Here is a 22345-nt window from a genome sequence, read left to right on the forward strand (position 1 = left end):
GAAAATGAATTATTTATCACACTACATTATAATAGTTATATACAGGGCCCATTATGTATGGAATATCGTATATATCTTGGTAGGTATCAACTTTACAAAAAAAACATTTTATACAAAAGTTGTTTAATATTTTATTTGCCATAATAAGACAGCATTCAATTGTTTTTATTTCAGAAAACAAATGAGCAACGAATAACACTTGAAGTTTTTTAAATGGCAATGTACCCTTTCGTTAGGCTCATTTGATAGAGATTTTCTTTCTCTTTGCGATGACGTAAAATTTTAGTACCCTTATATCAGAAAATTTTTGAAAAAAATGTAAAAATTGTTTATTAATAAAAATTAATCAATGACATTAATCTAGATATCTATGGAACAAGTATTTGTATGTTGTTCCTTGGAATAATTGCTAAATTTCAAAAATATCAAGTACTAAATACTTTTATAAACTTTAATGATTCCTTCTCAATGTTACTTATTATTTTCAGCATGGGTATCTTCATGACAAAATAATTTCATTACAAAACATTTTAACATTTATTAAATGCAATGAAGGAATATTTTTTATTCATATCGTCTTTCTCCAACAATTTTAGTACTTACTTTATGTTATAGTTGATTTTATTACAAAATCACAAGAAAACACACTAGAAACTTGTGATAGATAATTCATAATTGTAATATGAAATAATTCTGGATTATGATTTCTTTATGTATTAGGAATATTTTTCATTCATAACGTCTTTCTCCATCATTTTTAGTACTTACATTATAATTATAATCTGTTTTTTATTTAAATCAATTGTCAAAGTGTCGTCAACTTGGTATTGAAAGTAAAAGCGCATGTCGTGACTTTTACTTTAATTGTGTGCCACCACTGTCTATCAAATTTGTTAAGATTGATTAAAAAACAATTTTCATATAATTTTTTTGCTGCTAAATCTACCATAAAAATGTTAAGAAAGGGTGGAACGGGATGTCAACTGTCTAAACGCGAAAAAAACTCTATAATTAGGTATTGTGAAGAAGTACAGACGGAGACACCAAATACGAATTTAAAATATATATGTGATAAACCTTCACGTATTTTTGATGTATGTGTATTGCACTTGAGTTTTAAAATTAAATTTATATTCAACATAATTGTATTAGGTTCACAGCACGACGGTTTTTAAAATTATTCAAACCTACAAAAAATATCAAACTGTAAAAAAACCAAAAACACAAGGGCGTTGTAAAATGAACTACAAAACGGATAATAATTTATATTTTATTAAAGTAGAGTTAGGAAGACAAATACAAAAATTGCATGAAAAGAAACAGTATTTCAATCTTAATGATTTACTTAATTTTGCAAGAAATAAATGTGATTTTACTAATGGTAGACCAAAATTACATAAAATTATAAAATCTATGGGATATAGATATAAAAAGATTAGCAATAGAAAAGTGTTAATTGAACAACCACATATAGTTTTAAAAAGAATTACATTTTTAAAGACATACTTGCAATACCTAGAATCCGGAGAGTATACTTCTGTTTTTCTTGACGAAACTTGGATTTACGAAAATGGCACCCAAGTTTATCAATGGGTAAATGAAAATGAAACATTCGGTATTCCGCAAAGAGCAGAAGGCGAAGGAAAAAGATTTACAATCTTGCACGCAGGCACTTCGTCAGGGTTTTTGCCAAATTGCGATCTCTTGCTCAGTGACAACACGGAGCACAGAGATTATCATAAAAATATGACGTCAATTATTTTTATGGAATGGGTGAAAAATCAATTACTTCCAGCATTAAATAATTTGGGTGCGAAGTGTGCGGTAGTAATGGATAATGCTCCATATCACTCAAAACAAATCGAGAAAGCTCCAAGTTTCTGCACAAAAAAAAATGATATGAAAAAATGGTTAACTGAACATAATATACAGTTTGAACCAACCTTAAATAAAAAATCGTTATGGGAAATAATCCGTTATTACAAGCCTCAAATTGAAAAATCCTTTGAAATTAACAAATTAATAAGAGACCATGGCCATACTGTTCTTCGCCTTCCTCCATACAATTGCCAATATAATCCCATTGAACTATGTTGGGCGTTCTTAAAAACTTATTACAATAAACATGTTCAGTCCAGCTCGGAGAAAAAGATCTGTCGTGTCAAGGAGACTTGGCAAAAAGCTCTTGGTCATTACACTCCGGAGATGTGGGCAAATAGTGTTCGCCACTGTGAAGAACTAATTAAAAAAGATTGGACAACAATAATGGGAAATTCATTAATAACTGATTTACCTCCTGTCATCATCCAACTAGCGGAAGACTCAGATTCTTTCAGTAATTCTGATTTTTAAATAATATTCAAATTTTAATTATAGCACTTAATTATGTTATCTTAATATATTGCTCACGAGTTTTAATTTCAAAACGTAGATATTAGCCAAGTGACGAGAGATTAGTGGCTTCGTCTTTAAAGTGACAATCAGTGACAACTTCGTTTAGAATATACACAACCTTACTTATTATTTAGTGGAAAATATTATAAAGCGTGGTCATAGAACATGGTATCTAGGGTGGTACAGACCGTTTTTTTATAACAATTTGGCAATGACAATTGATTTAAATAAAAAACAGATTATAATTTTATAAAGAAAAATCGTCCAATTTTGACATTTTGTGATTTATGCTATACCACTAGAAACTGGTAGTAGATAAATATGAAATAACTATGGATTATGATTTCTTGGTGCATTAGGAATATTTTTTATTCATAACGTCTTTCTCTACCACATTTAGTATTTAGGTTATAATTGATTTTATTAAAATCAATTATAACATGCTATTTTTAAAAAATCATGCTATTTTAACATTTTGGGGATTTATGCTACATCACCTTGAACACCGGAACAAAGGAACAGTTGTAACAGATATTTGGAACTATTACTTTTTAAGAACAGGAATATTTATACCTGTTCTATTCACTAATCTATATAGAAACATAAATTCTGTAATTTAGAGATAGAGATTTGCAAATTATGGAATGATTTTTAATAGCCTGTAAATGTTAACAGAACTTATTCTTTGAAATGATGTATCATAATGAAGAGCTTTATAACAAAACGACTTAAAAATAAATTAATCGTACTAAAGCCAATATAAAGTTACGAAATTGTATTCAAATTTTGATTTATTTCAATGTTGACTTTTTCCTCAATGTTTCGTCGTTCGTAGCACACGTGTTTTGAGATGTTGTTGAGCAATAAGCTGAGTCTATTATCTTGTTTCACACCTACATCCAAGGGTATTTCTTCTGCGCTAAGTGTCTTTGTTTTAATTGTGGTACACCTCGCTACGCATCAACTCTCATAAGCATGTTGGTTTGTTATAATCTATTGCTTTCTCCTATTCTTGGATCCCCGCTTGTTGTTATGTCTTTTGGAATGCGGTGTTGTAGGAGAGTTCGCCTTCCCATTCATTATGAATATTGTCCGGATCAGGCGCTTTTTAGTTATTTCATCTGTAACGTCACTTCCTTCGTTGTAAATCATTCTATTTCCCACACATTTATCACCTTTACTTTCTGTACGTGTGTCGCTGATATGTCGTTTTGGGCTATTTCGTCGTTTTCCATTCTGTTGTTTGCTCTTTTCTATGTGTATATAAATGATGTAGATTCTTGGTATCTTTTTGGATTTATACATTAAGTGGGCATTCTTTTTTCTGGGGAGGTAACTTTTGGATGTTCTGGTGTGAACCAACGGTTTTTGTTCCTATAAAGGGTATTAGCATTGATGGCCTTTGTGCCAAGTACTTGCGTTACGACTTGATTTATTTCAGATTTCAAGGCCTTCCAAGCATTGTTTACTGTCTTGCAGCCGGATTGGTGTAATTGTTTCTCACACTAGATGGTGGTCTGAACTTATATTTGTGGACGCTAAGCATCTAACATACAATTTTGTTGAGATTTGTGTGCCTTCCGGTGTCTAGTGCGTAGACTATGCGTTATCCAATCTATTTCTCGAGGAATAGTGATATTGTACAATTAAGCGGAAATTTGTAACATGGAAATTTTTATTTTTACAAGGATTTTTATTCAAAACTTATATGATTACGAAATAAATTCTTCCAGAAAAAAATTATATCAAGATTAAATGAATCGATGAAAAATTAAAAGAATTCCTTCAACTTATTTAATTTGGTATCGATGTGAATGAAAATATAAAATTGTTCATATATGAGACGAGCGGTAACAAACGTGTTAAGTTTATTCTTGACGTCTTTATAAATAAACAAATAATCGTCCCGGAAATGCATGCTTAAAACCAAGCCACAAAAACAGATGTTAATTTTGCTAAACCGATTATCTTAACACATGTTCATTTTCGTCGGATATATGACGTATATGATTTTGATGTCATAAAACTGTTGCAATTTAACGTCATAACTATGACGTCGGAAATTTTAAGTAAAGTTAAAAGAAACCGTCGTCATGAAAAATATTTCGTGCACGTTGACATTTTTAATCTTTATTTTCAAGTCTCGATTTGTATACATAAAGAACACCTGTTACATACACTAGCAAATTTGTCACGTACTAAAGATACGGTTAAGTTGAACTTATTTGACTTTAGACATTTGTACATTTCGAAAATTGCAGATTCTATCAAAAGGTTAACGAACTAGAAGAAACACGTGAATCTGTATAAATTATAAAAGTTCCATATACATAAAAGCTGCCGAAGATCGTTAAAAACGACCCGTTTTAAAACTTGAAATGTTTACGACGACGAACCGCGAGAACTATGTCAAGTGAAAACGTTCACATAAACGCACACAACCACAAATCGAAATCTATCAGCTTTTTCCGTTCGTTCGTTTTTGTTGACAAACAGTTCAACGTAACAAGTTTTTAGTTACTCAAAACCATTCAATTTCTTGTACACAAATTTCTTGTATTGAGAGGCACGTTCGCAAGATTCTGGTTTGTATGTATATAAATAGATCGGATATCCTATTTTGTCCACGAACGAAGAACAACGTCTGGTTTCTTACTCATTCCTCATTCACTGGCGCCAACAATCTCAGTCCACTCTCGAAACAATAACGTCTTTTGTGTATGTATTTAAATTACATTGAGAAAGAGAACATTGAAAATGCGAAAATTGAATAAATTTTTTTATATTTAACACCTTTATTTTATTGGTACAATAAAACGTCGATTTCATTAGAACGGACTTCGGATATAACAGATAAAATATTTTTAAGTCATACTATTAATATTATCCACTCACGCATAAATATCATATGAGCATACTTTAAACATATCAGCATACTTTAAAGTACTTAAACTTTTATTCACGATTAATATATCCTTTATAAAATGTCTTATATCTGTGTGGTTTGATCTCCTCAGCTGTCGACAAAGCCACATAACGTTGTGGCTGTAAAAACCATGAAACAGAGTTCCTTCCATAAAATATAATACATCTACTGAGACCCTTTTCCTATCATATTTGTCTCCAGCCCAATCAGCATCTATATATCTAATTAGTTCTTCTGATTCTTTCGTGTACATTATTCTTTTCTCTCTCGTCTCTTTTAGGTATCTCAATATATTTTTTGCTGCCTTCCATGATCAAAACCTCTACCCAACAGTGATGTAGAAAACATAGTGTCCGGAAACATACGATTCACTTGCGATATGGTACATATAGCACTTTATCTTTTTCGTTTATTTGAAATCCAGTCTCCGTAGGTGTTTTGAATCTTTACAGTCTGTCACATTAAACATTTTTTAAAGTTTTATCTGTTATCTGAGTGTGTTTAATATATTAATACATATACATCTTCTTTAATAGAGACAAAAATCATGCTGCAAACTTATTTTCTAACATTTTCTCGTTGAATAATAATGACTATTTCATTCATATCGTTAACAGCCAATAAGAATTCGCGGTTTTCCGTCAATTGCGAGTATTTCAGCGGTTATTTGGCCGTAACCATGGAGAACGATAATACGAACCTTTGTATTATCGCTGTAATACGAACCTTTGTATTATCGCTTGTTTAACATTTAATTAATTTCGAGACATCCATGCATGTTTCCATAACAATCAATGTAATTTATTAAAAAAATATAAAGATTCTAAAAATATGTATATTTTTTATTCATGAAATAGTCTAGCCATATACAACACGACAATCGAAAATACACGAATCTCGACGTATTGCCTTAAAAAACACCACTCGACCTTCGGTCTCGTGGTGTTTCAGGCAATACGTCTCGTATTATCGAGTATTTTCGATCGTCTTGTTGTATAATATATGATAAGTAAAAGTAAGTAGTCAATAAAATGTTATATCTCCACGACTGTTTATGTTACTGTCTAACTCTGCGACGCATGCTCTGATTGAGACTATCAATAGTATCTTGTGGAATCCCACCCAAGCTGCTAAAGATTACGACAAAGTTCCTACAAGGTGTTTGCTGCTTGTGATAAACGCCTTATATAGCGACCCATCATATCCCACACGGGTTTAAATCTGGCGAGCCAGCAGGCCAAGGGAGAATTTCTACTCCTTTTTCGTGTTGAACGTTCTGACAGATGTGGGCGATATGAGGTTAGGCGTTATCCTGCTGGAACATTATGTCAGCGTGTTCATTTAGCCTGGGTATTACAACTAATATGTCACCTCATACCATAATACCAGCTGTTTAGCCGCAGTGACCTCGATCTAACGTTGTCTTTCTTAGCACCATAGAAGTCTGGCTCTTTTGTGAAGTTATGTCAAAGGAAGACGTAAAGGTCGGTATGAGTAGAGATTAAAAGATGAAATTTACCGGTACACAGTTTTTCGCGACAGTATCTGCCTGAGATCTCGCATCCAGTCAACACCAATTGCAGCCGAAGAACAAAATTTGTCTCTAACAAGACTCATTTGCCTAAGGCGATGATCTTCACGTTCGTTAGTCGGTCGAGGGCGTCTTCTTCCAGGACGACGATGTTGGCTATGTTCTTCAAACCACGCATGGTCTGCCCGATGTTGAAGAACAACTGTTGAAGGGTTGCGATTCAATCTTCGACTAATCTTACGAAACGCAATACCTGCCTCTTCTACCAATTCTAGGCATTGTTAACAATCGAAGAAACAATGTTTACTCACCAAATGGCATTTACTTTGTGATGCAGTTTTTAACTTTCCTGTTACAGATTGTCTGTTTCACAGCAAAAATGATGTTTTTTTATCGATTTTTTCCATGTATCCAGTTGTTTCGTTAAAACTCATCTTTTTCGAGGTATTGCAATTTTTTTGGCATGTTTGTGTAATCTTTGAACATATCGGAGACTCCTTCAATCCGTAAAGAGCTCAATTTAGCTTCAAAACAGTACCTTCCTTAGTTTTATAACCATTTGGTATTTTTATATAAACTTTAGACGTAAGTTCTACCCTCAGGAAAGTTGATGGTATATCCAACTGTTGCAATTTTCAACTCTTTTGTAGTACATACATGCACAGTATATAATGTTCTTCTTGTTGCCATTCTTGCTACTGGAGCATACTGTATTGTTGACAATTCTCTTTTAGTTGGAAATCTTCTGCCACAAATCTTGTCTTGTGCGTTCCGTCCTGTTTAATTTTGAATGTCTCTCTAGTGTCTATTGAATTTTTATCAGATGGTAAAGAAGTTTCTTTCCAAGTTTGAAGTTTTTAGTGAATTAAATAAACTCTTTCTTTATTGCTTCTTGCCATTCCTTTACTTTTACTGTCTCACTGTAGGATTCTGGTTCATCATTTTCATTTATTAATGTGCAATAAGCCTAATATACTTCGAAACTTTTTAAGTGTTGTGGTAATTTTGTTTGTCTTTTACATTTCGTTTCCACTTCTTTGTTTTCCTTTTCAATAATTACTTCCTTAAGTTCATCTTCTGTTTCCTCAGTTCTTCATATATTTCTTACAACGTCTCTTCCTGTATATATTTTATTTTCTTTTGTGTTGTATAATCGATATCCGTTAGGACAATATCCTACCATCCGCACTTTAATTGATTTACTCGCGAATTTATCAATTCGTTCGGTTCATTCTCTCAGCTACATCGTTTTGTTGTGGTGTAAACCTCATTGTGATTCCTTGTTTTTCAAAGTAATTTTTCGTTGTGTTTGAAATGTATTTCCTCCCGTTGTCGGATCTAACTCTGCTTATTTTCCTATTAAAGTGAGTTGTTGCCATAGCATCAAACTTCATGAAGTACTTGAATGTTTCATTTTTCTATTCAAGTGCATATGCAATTGTGAAGTGGGTGCAATCATCTATAAATGTGAATACATATCTTTTATTATCATAGGATTCTTTAATTGGTCCTAAAGGATTACTATCTGTTAGTTACAAAGGTGACTTAGCTCTTATTTGTTCCTGACTATGTTGAATTTTTATTTATTTCCCACTTATACACACAGACATTATTCCAGATTTGTATCAAACCTTTTTTTCAAGGCTGAAAAATTGGAAGCTTCTTCATCGTTTGTGTTCGATAAGTTAGCTGTCTTGTTATATTCCATCCGAGGTTTCCTACAATCCAGCTCGTTTGTGTCCTATTTTCTGCTATTGTGGCATTTGAAAAAACTATGTCTTGTATTTCCGGTTTATGGCCTTTTGTTGATTTTTTCTTATTTGCTTCCTCTAACTTTGCTTTTAAAAGTTTAATGTTAGGTTTTCAGGAGAAATTGTTTCCAACGCTATCACTACCATGTTATATTCCGAAATCATCGTTAATAGTAAATGACGTTGTCCAGTTGGTCCAAAGTTGCACCTGTAGACTTCAATTGCCGTATAATTTTGTTAAATTTAGTAAAATGTTCTTCCATTTTCTCTTTATCCCCATTTAACTTCATTGTAACCAGTTGTTTTCGAAGTCATAATTGATTGGCAATTGTTGGCAACATTTCGTGAGCACTTTCCTTGTCCTTTATACAGGATGATTTATTAGCACACCATCAAACTTTGACATATGATAGCTAATCCAATTACCAAAAAAAATGTTAATGTCAATACTTTAAAGTTTTAATTTTTATACCATAATTAACTGCTACATTTTTTTTAAAACATAAATATTACAAATATTGTTCAAAATAGCCTCCTTCTGCTAGAATACATGCTTCACAACGACGAATTAAAGAGTTCTTAAGCCGAATTAAAATGTCTGGTTGATTTCTTATTTCAGTAGCAACCATTTGTAGTCTTTAGTGCAAATAAATGACCTTCGGCATTCTCCATTTTGTCAAATTCATTATTTTCGAAGTTTTCTGACAAAAGTTTTTAACTTAACTATTCCTTCTACGATTACACGTCTAGGTACACAGAAGCTTTCTAGTTCTAGGTCTAGTGTTAGTCTAGTGCTAGTGTTAGCTCTAGTTTTAATTAGTTTATTGAGCGTTAAATTGTTGTATATTTTTCATTGAACTAAAACTAGTCCTAGTCCCCGTATTTTAGTCGGTTATATCGAGGTTTTGTTGTATTTATTGTAATAAATAATAATTAAACCAAAATTATTGAGTTGAACAATAATTTTCTTAATTAACTTAATTGATTTCCATTGTAATCTTGTGCTATATTATTGCGGCGACACAGAAAACACGATTAGAGACCGTGTTTTTTTGTTCTCGAGGTTGAACGAGACATCGTGCTGGACACGTTAGGTTAATTAGTCCACTCATTTGTGCCAATTAAGGTGTGTATTGTCCCAATAAAACGCCGTGACCCGTGGTTTTGGAATTAAGAAGCTTTGTTGGGAGACTCGGGTTTAAGTGGCTCCTTGCGATGTAACTTGGGTTAATTTGATTTATTAACTCTGCCTTACATTTAAAATTAGAAATATAAGTGAAACCGAAATCTTTCTTTATATAGAATAAAAAATTTATTTTATTTATAAAGGAGAAAAAAAGATTTTGGAGATGCCGGGGATCGAACCCGGGGCCTTTCACATGCAAAGCGAACGCTCTACCACTGAGCTACATCCCCACATATAAAAACAACTTATCAAGTACGTTCACAGATTTAAATTCTTTTGCGAAATAATTTCAAACGTGGTTTCACTTTCACCAAAGCATATTAACGTTCCGATTAAATACCATAACGCGACATTTTAATTGGTAAAGCCTACGCGCTTCTAAAGTTTTGTAATAATCACGAGCTTTTCAGCACCTACGCTCTCGAAAAGTGAATAAATGGTTGGCTAATAATTAAATGTCCATTAATGACCGAGCTAACGAAACTGAGAAGAATTTTTTTAACGTGAATTATGTACAAGGCGAAATTACCAAGGGTATAATCCAGTTCAATCATACCATTAAATCTGTCGGCATTTATGAACAAGACATGTGTGCATAAACAGCAATTAATCTAATGTTAATATTAAATGAATGAAAATTGTTAGGAAATTATTGTATAAATTAGTAATAAATTAATTTAGTTGAAAGCGTTAATATTTATATTCCACATTTGTCAGGTTAATAAATGCAAGCCATATTTCATTCATCTTTTATTTTTCGCATTTTTTTTATCAAAAAAACTAATCTAAACTCATACAAAATGTATTCAAACGTTACAAAAAGTGCGGTATAAAAATGCAGAAAAGTTGAGTGCTAACCACTCCTCTTAATTGTTTTATGTATTCACATCTTGGCGCCCATGCCTTTCATCCTTGAGTAAATTGGCTCTACTAAATTTATAGCTCATCGCTGAGCTTTTGTAATCAAATAAATCTCAATGGTAATACATCAATGTTGGCAATTCTTAAACGGTAATGGAGGATTTTCACTATCACGGGATTTTCCTATTGCGAAAATAAATTAGCCGGGTTTTGATTGTTTTCGGAATCTTAAACGTTATCCAAGGAAAAATGAGAGTTCTTTCATTCTGCACATTTGTCGAGATAGCCTATTTTTAATTATATGTCGCTAATTAACCCAAGTACAACATATTGTGTTGGCTAAAAACAACTGAAGTGAAGATCAATTCGAATATGTGTATATTTATGTAGTATACAGAGTGTTTCATAATATATGCGCAGGACTTCAAGATGTGATAGCTTGTCCAAAACATTGAAAAAAAGTTTTTATCAACTTACCCTCTAAAATGCACCATTTTCGAGATACAGGGTGTTGAAGTTTAATAAAAAAAAGCGTTTTTTGCGAATATCTCCGAAGATCGTTTTCGAGAAAAATCAACTTTTATGTCAAAATCAACATGGTAAATTTTTTGAAATAAAAATTTTATTTTACTAAAACGTTAGAAGAAGTAACTAACAAAAGCAAGCGTTAACTTCATAATTGCAAGATAAAAAAAATTAAAAAATTATACAAAAGTTGTCCTTTCAAAATTCTCCAAACCGTAAACGTAACGCATTTCGTACATTTCAGCGTTTGTGTAACAAATTATATAATTTAAACGCTGAAATGTGCGAAATGCAACTTTTGTAGGCCTTATTGCCAAGAGATTTTCCGCCAAGATTGGCTTTTTGTACATGGATGCAAGACAAAATAACTCCAAATCCTGAGTATGGAGCCGAAGTTCTGTTTACCGATGAAGCATCTTTCTCGAAGGATGGTATTTTCAATTTTCACAGTAATCACATATGGGCAGAAGAAAATCCACATGAAATTGCAGAAGACCATCATCAGCAACAATTTTCCGTAAATGTTTGGGCTGCCATCGTAGGTGATCATTTGATAGGGCCACATTTTTTACCGAACAGATTAAACGGTGCAGATTATCGACAATTTCTAGAAGAAGTACTGCCGGAACTGCTAGAAGATGTACCGCTTCAAGTAAGACACAACATGTACTTTATGCATCATGGAGCTCCGGCCCACATTAGTTTGGTTGCTCGCCAATACTTGGAGGACGAATACTCAGAAAATTCCCACTTCGGGAATTTTCCTGCAACAGTCTATGCGTCGAAGAATTGCTGCGTGCATTGAAGCTAACGGTAGACATTTCCAACATTTAATTTAACTGTGTATGATTTGTAATTGTTTTTTTTTTTAATTATGCAACTATGAAGCTTTTCAAAATCGTACTTTTTCCAGTGACGTAGAAGTTGAGGAGAAAATAACCACTACCCCTTCAAAATCTTCATCAATCATGATTTAAAAAAAAAATTTTCTCGCGCAAAACCTAGCTTATTATAAGTAGAAAATGCTTACAAAAGCTGTTTTCTGTACGATAAACGGTTCCGGAGATATTCGCAAAAATCGAATTTTTTTTATTAAATTTCAACACCCTATATCTCGAAAATGATGCATTTTAGAGGGTAAGTTGATAAAAACTTTTTTTAAATTTTTGGACATGTTATCACATCCTGAAGTCCTGCGCATATATTATGAAGTACCCTGTATAGTCGGAATTACAATTCTAAATATTATAGCGTTTTATTTTATACGTAGTCTATGACTTTATAGCCCGAATTGAGCTTTTTCCAATTTTTCCTGTCTCTGTCCTCTTTCTTCCAGTTTCTGCCCCCGATCATCTCTTTAGTGTCCCGATTAACTGCATTCTTCCATCTCGTCCACGGCCGCCCTCTCGGTCTCACTTCTTATATCCTTCTGCCGATTAGTCGTTTATGCATTCTCTCTTCTCCCAGTCTAATTATATAACAATCTTAAACGCTGATGTCTGATGAACTCCGATAATGGCGGTTAATTATAAACACGATATAATTCCTGGTTAGGTATATTTTGATCTGCATATATTATTTCCTCGCACTGGCCCTATTATTCTCCTTAATATCTTTCTGTCAAAAATATTTACAATTACTGCGGACATCTGACACAACATCATGATTCACTACCATAACTTACATATTTTACTGTCTTGGTGTACATTTGTAGATCAAAATATAGGGGTTAATGCGAAATATGCTCTATTGGCCAGAATTATTCACCTTCCGCTGTGTCCAGTCTTGATAATTCCACCCCATAGTAAGCTAAAAGTGGCACCGCTTCTATGTTATCCGTTATTGCTGTCTAGATATTGGTATTGCCTCTTGTCTGTACTAATATTTTTGTTTTTTCTGTTTTGAGCCAACTTGTTGGATTTTTTGATTAGCTAAGTTAAATAGAGTCACGTCGGCGTCGTATTCAAATAGGCATTTGTAGAAACTTTGCAATGTCGCTTTAACGGTTGGGTGTAGCTAAGTAACTAAAAAGTAACTATTTTGGCGTCTGTTAGGAGCGCCGATATATTATAGACATCGATCCCAGGCAGTATTTAATATTTGGTTGATGGCGGATCTTCCTTTTCTAAAACCCGTCTGGCGACTAATGATACCACCTATGATATTCTCAAAGAGTTGCAATCTTCGGTTCAGTGTGAACACTTTGTACCCCGTGCACAGGAGCGAAATGCCGCGGTAGTTTCGACATGGAAGTTAGTCTCCTTTTTAGTATATGGGGCATATTTCGTCACGTAAACTTTCTTCTTCCCAGATCTTCTGTAGTAATGCGTAGATATTCTTCGCTAAATCTTCGCCACCCGCCATGAGTACTTCCGATGATATGTCATTAATCTCAGGTGCCTATCCATTTTTTAACGCAGTAATTGCGTTTTGAACCTCTGTGATGGATAAAGATTCCATGGTACTCTGATTGCTTTGGTGTGATGAACTAGTCCATGTCCAAATCAATGCCTATGCTTAATAGGTTTTGGAAAAATGTATTTAAATATTATTTATTTCACTACTTTCACCTATTATGTTGCCTGCCCTCTAACACCGCTAGAATATTCCTTTATACTATACTTTTTACTTCTATTTCATTCTTCTATCTGTATTGTATTTTACATGTTCGCAGCAGGCTCCTCTTCTTGCTTTCACATTTACGATCCTTGATGATATCGTCTGGTGCGATCCTTGTCGGTCAATGTTTGTTGCTACTGCAAATCTAACCACAAATTCAGCGTTTTCGTTGGTCTCATCATGTAAGCTGTGGTTTCTTATGGTGCCCAAATATTCAACCTCTTTACCAGTCTTCGTATTAATGTCCTCATGTACTATTTTAATATTATTTCTAAGAATCGTATCGTACACCTGTAAACCTGTACACATTAAAAAAATAGCTCTTTTATCTCTTCATCCTGCACTTCTGTTGGGTATGCATATTTATAATTGCTACATTGCAAAACTTTGTAGGTACTCTTAATTTGCAGTTTTTCGCTTATGGGTTGAAAGTCCAATATGTTTAACTTTATTTTGTTATCCATTATAAAGGCTACTCCTAATTCTTTTGTGTCTATGTGTTTGCTCGTGTACATTGTCGTATGGGTTTTTGTATCTCTGATATCTTCGCCCAGTTATATGGTTTCTTGTATGAATGTGATTGATAGGTTATATTTCTTTATTTCATTAAGCAGGCCTATTTGCGCTCCTGTCTTGTTCAGTGTTGTCGCGTTCCATGTTCTAATTTCATGACCTATTTTTGTTCGCCGTAATCTGCGTCTTATAGATTATCGTCCAATCTGAGACTTGACTGTGGGTTTAGAAACAATTAAATTTTACTGGAATGGGTTCCTGAACTATTTAATCTATCCATTTTTTAGTAGATATATGTATAAAAAATTGTTAGAGTTAAAATAATTAATATAGTCTGTTCCATCATTTTTATCAATCTCGGAACCTGTTCCAATCTAAGAAGTTGTTTTCGAAACTTTTTTTTGACGCGATAGGTAGTTTTGGAGATATTCAGGTATTCATCTGATAAGCCAATATATTAATATATTTATTGTGAGTTAAAATCATCTACATCTACACTTTTTTGTTTTAGGTTTTTTTAAGTTGCATAAAAAATGAGATTGCATGTTTGAGTTCGATGACTTTTCAGTTCTTCTACATTGTTTCTTCTCGTATTTCAGCTAACAAAGCGCGTACCAATATCTTGTTCAAAAGTAAATTCTTGGAAAATGTTAAAGAAAACTTAAACACCTGTTAAAACTGACTCTTTACAAAAACAATTTGTTTTAAATTAGAACGTAATAGTGTTAAATTTTATTTTATTTATTACATTTTCATGTAGATTGCTTCTTGTCTATCAAGAGAAAGCTTTGTAATCGTGTAAAAACTTGAAATTTTGATAGATATAATTTGAAAATTTTAGATCTATAGGCTAGAGATCTATAGGATAAAATTATTAATATTTACATTATTAATTTTGTTAAGAAAATTTAATCGCAATTTTTCAGGACATTTTCCATAAATTAATCTTAAGCTGGGAGGTCTATGGTTTCGTAACACTCATTTATGCACACACAAAGAAAGTATTAAACCAGCAAACCACAGACACGTGAGTTAAGTTGACTTAACGTATAAGAAATCTAAGAGTACTTAAGAATAATATAAACCTGTGTGGTTTCGTTACTCAATGAGTTATTTCTTAATTGTTCGACTCCGCTAAAAGTGCAAGTCATGTGCTTGTGCCTTACTACAAGGTGTAGAATCGTTTAATATTGTACTCGATTGTACTCATTATATGCTTAATGCAGATGTTGCATATCTTCAAAATGACCTGAGCAATATTTCTGATATTGATCTAGCATTTATAACTGATGTGCAAAATGTTAGTACTATTCAAAGTTGTACAGAGGTTTCAGTGCAGTTTCAAAAATTCTTTGCTATATACAGGTCATTCAGAATAATCATTATATGGGAAATATTTTACTTATCGTTTAATTAAATCTGTAAAATCCATACTAAATATGATGGACTGAAGTATTTCAAGCTTCGATATATTTTTTGAATAACATTTATTTGTTTCTATATGATTGTTTGTTGCTGTAGGAATTTTTCAGATCGTTTTTCAAAAATCTTTTCGCATCACCTCATTACTTATTAATCTAACGCTAAATTTAATTTGAGTCTTAACATAATATAAATCATTTATAAGGTAATATCGACAGAAAGTTAAGTGTATACCATTACTATTTTTCTAAAGATAATGTAATTCAAGGTAAGGTTATTTCGTACTAAATTTCTCAGAATTAACTTGGCATTCGTTATTTAGACTTTCATTAGAACCTGCTCTGGATTTGATCCAAGATCAAGATAAAACTTTCCACAACCTAAATTCTATTTATTTATATGGGGTACTAAGAATTATTTTTTTTCTTTTTCTTTAGAAAATTGCTAATCACTTTAAATTCTCTTTTATTAATTTAATCGTACGTACATACTCACAATAATAGCTTAAGTGAAAAACACCTGTCCCGATTATGCACCTGAGGCTGCAATAAGATAATGACACCATTTGAAATAACCTTTTAGTTAATACATGCAAATGTGTACCTAATACGTGAGTACACGATACAATAATGGATCGAAACCTATTAATTAGTCATATTATTTTTACAATAATTATTTGCGGCATTACTGCTGAAGCACTTCAATCGACACCGTCTATGATAAATAGGGGCCCAATTATACGCAAATATTAATTAATAAATTTAAGTTATTTAAGTTAATATAAATTACTTTTTTTAAGTATGTAGTATTGATTGTGCTTTTTTTTAATCTAAAATTAGAAACGATTGTAAACTCGCGAAACCGTAAGTAGTACTTTAAGCAATCACGTATCAAGATTTTTTCATATAAACTGCCACTTTAAATTAGGAATAATTATTTAATGATTAATTATATCAAATTTTAATCGCCTGTGTGTTAAAGAAGATTGTTAAAGATTAAGTTATAACAAATTTTAAGCTTACAGGTAAAATCGTTATCTTTATATTTTCTTGTTAAAAATCATTTATTTTAATACACGCATTAAAAATATTTTCTTTGTTTCACGGCAATACAATTTTTTTAATTCACTCGGTAGTTATTGAGGTTAAGTTGATAAAAATGCAATTTACAACATCACATCTCAAGAACGAATTGAGATATCTCCATGACATAAAAACCATTCCAAAACGAATTTAATTTAAATTTAATGAGCTGAAAATTATTTCTTTATTCCTATTAACCTCGATATTATGATTTAATACCTCTTTGCATATTCACTGATAACAAGTAAAGTTTATAAATACTTATCTTGGTAAAAATCATATGTCAAGAGGTAGTTAAACATGTAAACATGATAACTCAAAAATACAATTAGCTGCCGCGATTAATTTTAGTATATTACTATTAGTCTAAAATCGTAATCGTAACCTGAACAGTGCCGTCCTAAGCTGAAAGGACGTATCTGCATGTTGATAGAAAATGAGTTAATTATTACTATAAATAGTCCTTCTTCTATTTTCGAAACTTAGCCTATAACTTCTCAGGTGTACTCTTAGTCATAAACGTTAATTGCATTGCTTTGTGTCGTTTCTTATTGGAAACACCCCCTATTTCTTAACTATTCCAGAGGTAAAAAGTTAGTATTCAAAAGTCTAAATATACAAAAAGCTAATATCGTGTCAACAATACGTTTTGAAGCAAACTGTTTTAGAAAGAGAAGAGGAAACAAATGACCAAATTAATCAATGTTAATCTGAAGTATACAAAAAGTTTTTCCTCACTACTCTTAGTTGTGGTAAATCATTCGACAAAAATTTTATTGTAAAAGATTGCAGAAAGGTGCTATAGTCCTGTCTGAAGATGCTATATCCATTACAAGATGACTGATAGAAAAGTCAATTAAATACTATAAACCTGTATTCATCTGTTTTGTAAACTTGTAGCAAGCTTTCGATGAAGTAAAGGTAGGAGACATAACCAACCTATTGAGAGAAGCAAATGTTAATGAGAAATAAAACATAAAACAAGGCTGATGATCAACCGAAGAAATTAAGGTGACAGCAAGTATAAGACAACGCGGCAGACTTACCCCATATTTGCTTAATCAATACTGGATACAAAATGGGTAATCGCCTTCTACAAATCCTCTGCTATGGAGACCATGCCATACTAACAGCGGAGAGCGAGGATGACCTACAACGCATTCTGTACCGATTTACAACAACAGCCGAACAGTTCTCTATGTAGTCTCTAACTTAGTTGTGAATGGACATATAATAGATCAAGTATTGTTGTTTAACTATTTGAGTATGGAAAATAAGACAAAAAAGACGACGAGAATATCAGACTTATGTTAGGTAGTCTGGTACAACAAATACATGGGTGTAGAAAGCAAAGTCTGAGTATACAAGATACCATGCAAGATACCTATGCAGCCGAGACTAGAGTCGATACATCCCCCACAAAAACCATAATGGGGACTACAGAAATGAGAACCTTAGGAAATATTAAAGGCATTACAATTCGAGACAGAGTACTAAATGTGGACATATGGAAAGATCTGGGAGTGCAGGATGTGGTACGATAGATGAGAGCGCGACGTCGTCAGTGGATGGACCACGTTGATAGGTTGGGCTCGACACGAATTGCTAAATGGGCAAAAACACAAAGACCAGACACCAAACGTTCAGTTTGAAGGCTGCCCAAATGGTGCCAGGATTAGGTCCTATGGAAGGTTTTTATATTTTTTATTGTAAAACACTTTTCTAATGTTTTTCAAAAACCGATGTTATTATCAATAAATATTACATAGTTACATGTTTACATAGTTACATATTCCTGAAAGAATAAGAACACAAAGAGAGCTGGACACAGACACTTTCTCTGGTGAATTCCTATCAGTACAGATATTTCTCTTATCAGTTCATTATCTGTTCTAATTCGTGTTGTGCTGTTTTTATTCAGTTCTTTTATAACTCTAATATTTCCTTCTCTAAAACTTTTGAACTGTTGAACATATCGCTCATGGCTTTCAATCAATATCATACGGGGGATTTTTGACCAATACTTATATTATTATATTGTGCTTCTTTGCCATTAGTAACTTGCAAAACTACGAATTCTTCTAATTTTCATATTTTTGAATATTTCTCTACATTGATGCATCTGAGAGCAAAAGTGTTAGAGAGCAATGTGTAAAGGGTAAAATTTGCTACAAATGTTGTTCTAGAAGTTTTTCTGTATCATGCTCGGAATACCGATTTTTTCCATTAGCAACTTGTAAAACTACGAATTCTTCTAATTTTCATATTTTTGAATATTTCTCTACATTGATGCATCTGAGAGCAAAAGTGTTAGAGAGCAATGTGTAAAGGGTAAAATTTGCTACAAATTTTGTTCTAGAAGTTTTTCTGTATCCTGCTCGGAATACCGATTTTTTCCATTAGCAACTTGTAAAACTACGAATTCTTCTAATTTTCATATTTTTGAATATTTCTCTACATTAATTCATCTGAGAGCAAAAGTGTTAGCGGGCAATGTGTAAAGGGTAAAATTTGCTACAAATTTTGTTCTAGAAGTTTTTCTATATCATGCTCGGAATAATGATTTTTTCCATTAGCAACTTGTAAAACTACGAATTCTTCTAATTTTCATATTTTTGAATATTTCTCTATATTGATGCATCTGAGAGCAAAAGTGTTAGAGAGCAATGTGTAAAGGGTAAAATTTGCTACAACTTTTGTTCTAGAAGTTTTTCTGTATCCTGCTCGGAATACCGATTTTTTCCATTAGCAACTTGTAAAACTACGAATTCTTCTAATTTTCATATTTTTGAATATTTCTCTACATTAGTTCATCTGAGAGCAAAAGTGTTAGAGGGCAATGTGTAAAGGGTAAAATTTGCTACAAATTTTGTTCTAGAAGTTTTTCTATATCATGCTCGGAATAATGATTTTTTCCATTAGCAACTTGTAAAACTACGAATTCTTCTAATTTTCATATTTTTGAATATTTCTCTACATTGATGCATCTGAGAGCAAAAGTGTTAGAGGGCAATGTGTAAAAGGTAAAATTTGCTACAACTGTTGCTCTAAAAGTATTTCTGTACCATGCTCGGAATACTGTTCTTTTCCATTAGCAACTTGTAAAACTACGAATTCTTCTAATTTTTATATTTTCGAATATTTCTCTATATTGATGGATCTGAGAGCAAAAGTGTTAGAGAGCAATGTGTTAAGGGTAAAATTTGTTGCAACTATTGTTCTAAAAGTTTTTCTGTACCACTTTAATCTATAAATAATAAATATTTCATAAAGATATCTTAAAAACTCGATTTTTCATGATTTTTTCATTGCAAAAAGTTATTAACTTTAAAAGTCATAATAATTCGGGTTGAATTTAAAAATTAAAGGATTATTTATACAATTATAAAACGATTTTGATATCAAACGAAAGCTAAATTTCTCCTTTTTAAAATGATGTTCTAAAACATATTAGAAATTTGTTACAATAAGATTTCTTGTCATTTCAAAAAGTCAAAGTTAATGCAAAAATATAAAAATTCACTGAAAGATTATTTACATATGTAAATTATAAAACGATTCTTCTAATCTCCTAATACATTTCACACGATTATAAACGATCGGAAAAGTGCGAATTTCACTTAATTAAAATTTAAAACCTTCTTAGTATTTTTATAAAATAAATTGTTCCTACCACCATATTTAGTTTTACGACCCGGCTCTATAACACGTTTCGTCATAATGATAGTTAACGATAATTAATGTTAATTAAAATTAATTAAATAAAATAATAAATGGCTAAAGTAAATCGAAATAGATATTTAAACATTAAATTGTAATTAATATGTACCACTAAATTTTCAAGCAGGATATATTATTATAACATAAATTTCCTCACTGAAAACGATCTGATTCATCTGAATCTTAAATGATCTCTCCAGACGGTTTACTTGTGAAATGAGTCCGAGTTAAAATTCAGGGAAGTCCTATTACACTTGCCTGTTATGTCTGGGTGATTTAACCGCCAGTTTCTCGAGGCATATAAAAAGAAATAAAAAATGATTTAGTCAGAGGCGTGTATAGTAACGAAAATAGTGTGCGGTTGTCTCGTCGGTCGTCTGAGTAATTTTCATTCACTCACAGAAGTTTTTCTCAATAAAGATTTTCATGGAAACATAAAATTAGGTTACTCACAATCAGACTTAAAACGTACCAAGTTTTTATTTTAAGCGACGACAACTTTATTATCGATAATAAAAAAATCCATATGGAATGAGAAATCGTTCTTTATCGTGATTTAACGTAATAAACTTTTTCTTTTCAATAAAAAGACAAAGGAAAAAACTGGTCGGGTTTGGATGAATGAATAAGTAATGAATAATAATAAATATTCGCGTTGATAAAAAAGACAATATAACCATTTTAAAATATGCTAAAACGGACCACCTCAAATATTTGCGTTCGTGTTTAAAATTTAAAATTTTTAAACTGCTTTTTTGCATTCATGACTTTCTCTGGGTATTGCGTATGGGTTTTATTACACATTATGAAGGAATGTGGAACAAAATGATGATTTGGTGGCAATTCGGGTAAACAAGTGATAAGGATGAGAGTAATCTAGGAAACTACATTATGAATCATTTCTAAACATTACCTATTTAGGAAAAAAATGAAATTGATTTTTTTATCAAACTCTAATCTAGATATTATATTATTTTATCAACAAAAACAATGTTGTCATTAATGTAATTAAAGACGTGTTATAATTTTTATTCTATGAAAATTCCAATCGTCTGAACGTTTCAATTTAATAAATTTAAAAAGAAATGATTCACAATTAGTGATGGAACGGATATCCGGCAACTATCCGGTATCCGGCCTATACTGCAATTTTTTAAAATCCGGCCGGATACCGGATAGTTACTAAATATCCCGGCTTTGGCCGAATATCGATTTTTTGGAATATGAGTATGAAAATTTCCCAAAGTGTTAATAAAAGTGTCTTCTTTCCAATGAACCAACCCATTTTATAAAATACCTTTTAGTTTTTGAGAAAACAATGTTTGAAGTTTTGATAACATTTTCGATGTTGCAATTTTCATTGATAACATTCAAAATTCGCTATAAAATTTATTTTTTGAAGGATCCTTGTGGAAATATCACCGGCGAGACGATAGCAACAAACCGCTCAGCAATAAACTTTTTCCTTTATATTTCCACCTACTTCTAGGGCCCATATCTTCGTTATCTAGAAAGATAGCGAAAAACTAAGCACACGATTGGAAAGCTTGGCGTTTTCTCTATCATAAACCATCTTTTCGTCCGCCGATATGTTGATAATAAGAGCAAGAAAAAATAAGAAACGTCGCGCTGCATTCAATTACATCAGAATTACCAAACTTCACGGCTTTGTGCAGCCGTTACCAGATGGAAATTCAATAAATGGTTTACATATTCGGAAAGAGCTGACCTTGGACTATCTTATTCTGAGTTTTTGTCCGTCAAAGCTTTCCAACCGTGTGCTTAGTTTTTCGCTATCTTTCTAGATAAAAAAGA

At 32.1% G+C, this 22345-nt stretch overlaps 1 protein-coding gene and 1 non-coding gene across 4 annotated transcripts in view; one reads left to right on the forward strand and one right to left on the reverse strand.

Annotated features, from left to right (window-relative positions):
• The window catches only part of LOC111426038 (sterile alpha and armadillo motif), a 95691-nt gene that overhangs the window by 21577 nt on the left and 51769 nt on the right, over positions 1 to 22345 (forward strand). The gene's annotated exons all lie outside the window — the stretch shown is intronic.
• Positions 9947 to 10018, reverse strand: TRNAA-UGC (transfer RNA alanine (anticodon UGC)). The gene has a single exon. It is a non-coding gene; the product is annotated as a tRNA-Ala (tRNA).

The sequence above is a fragment of the Onthophagus taurus genome, chromosome 2 (assembly GCF_036711975.1).
Source record: "Onthophagus taurus isolate NC chromosome 2, IU_Otau_3.0, whole genome shotgun sequence".
Classification (NCBI taxonomy): domain Eukaryota; kingdom Metazoa; phylum Arthropoda; class Insecta; order Coleoptera; family Scarabaeidae; genus Onthophagus; species Onthophagus taurus.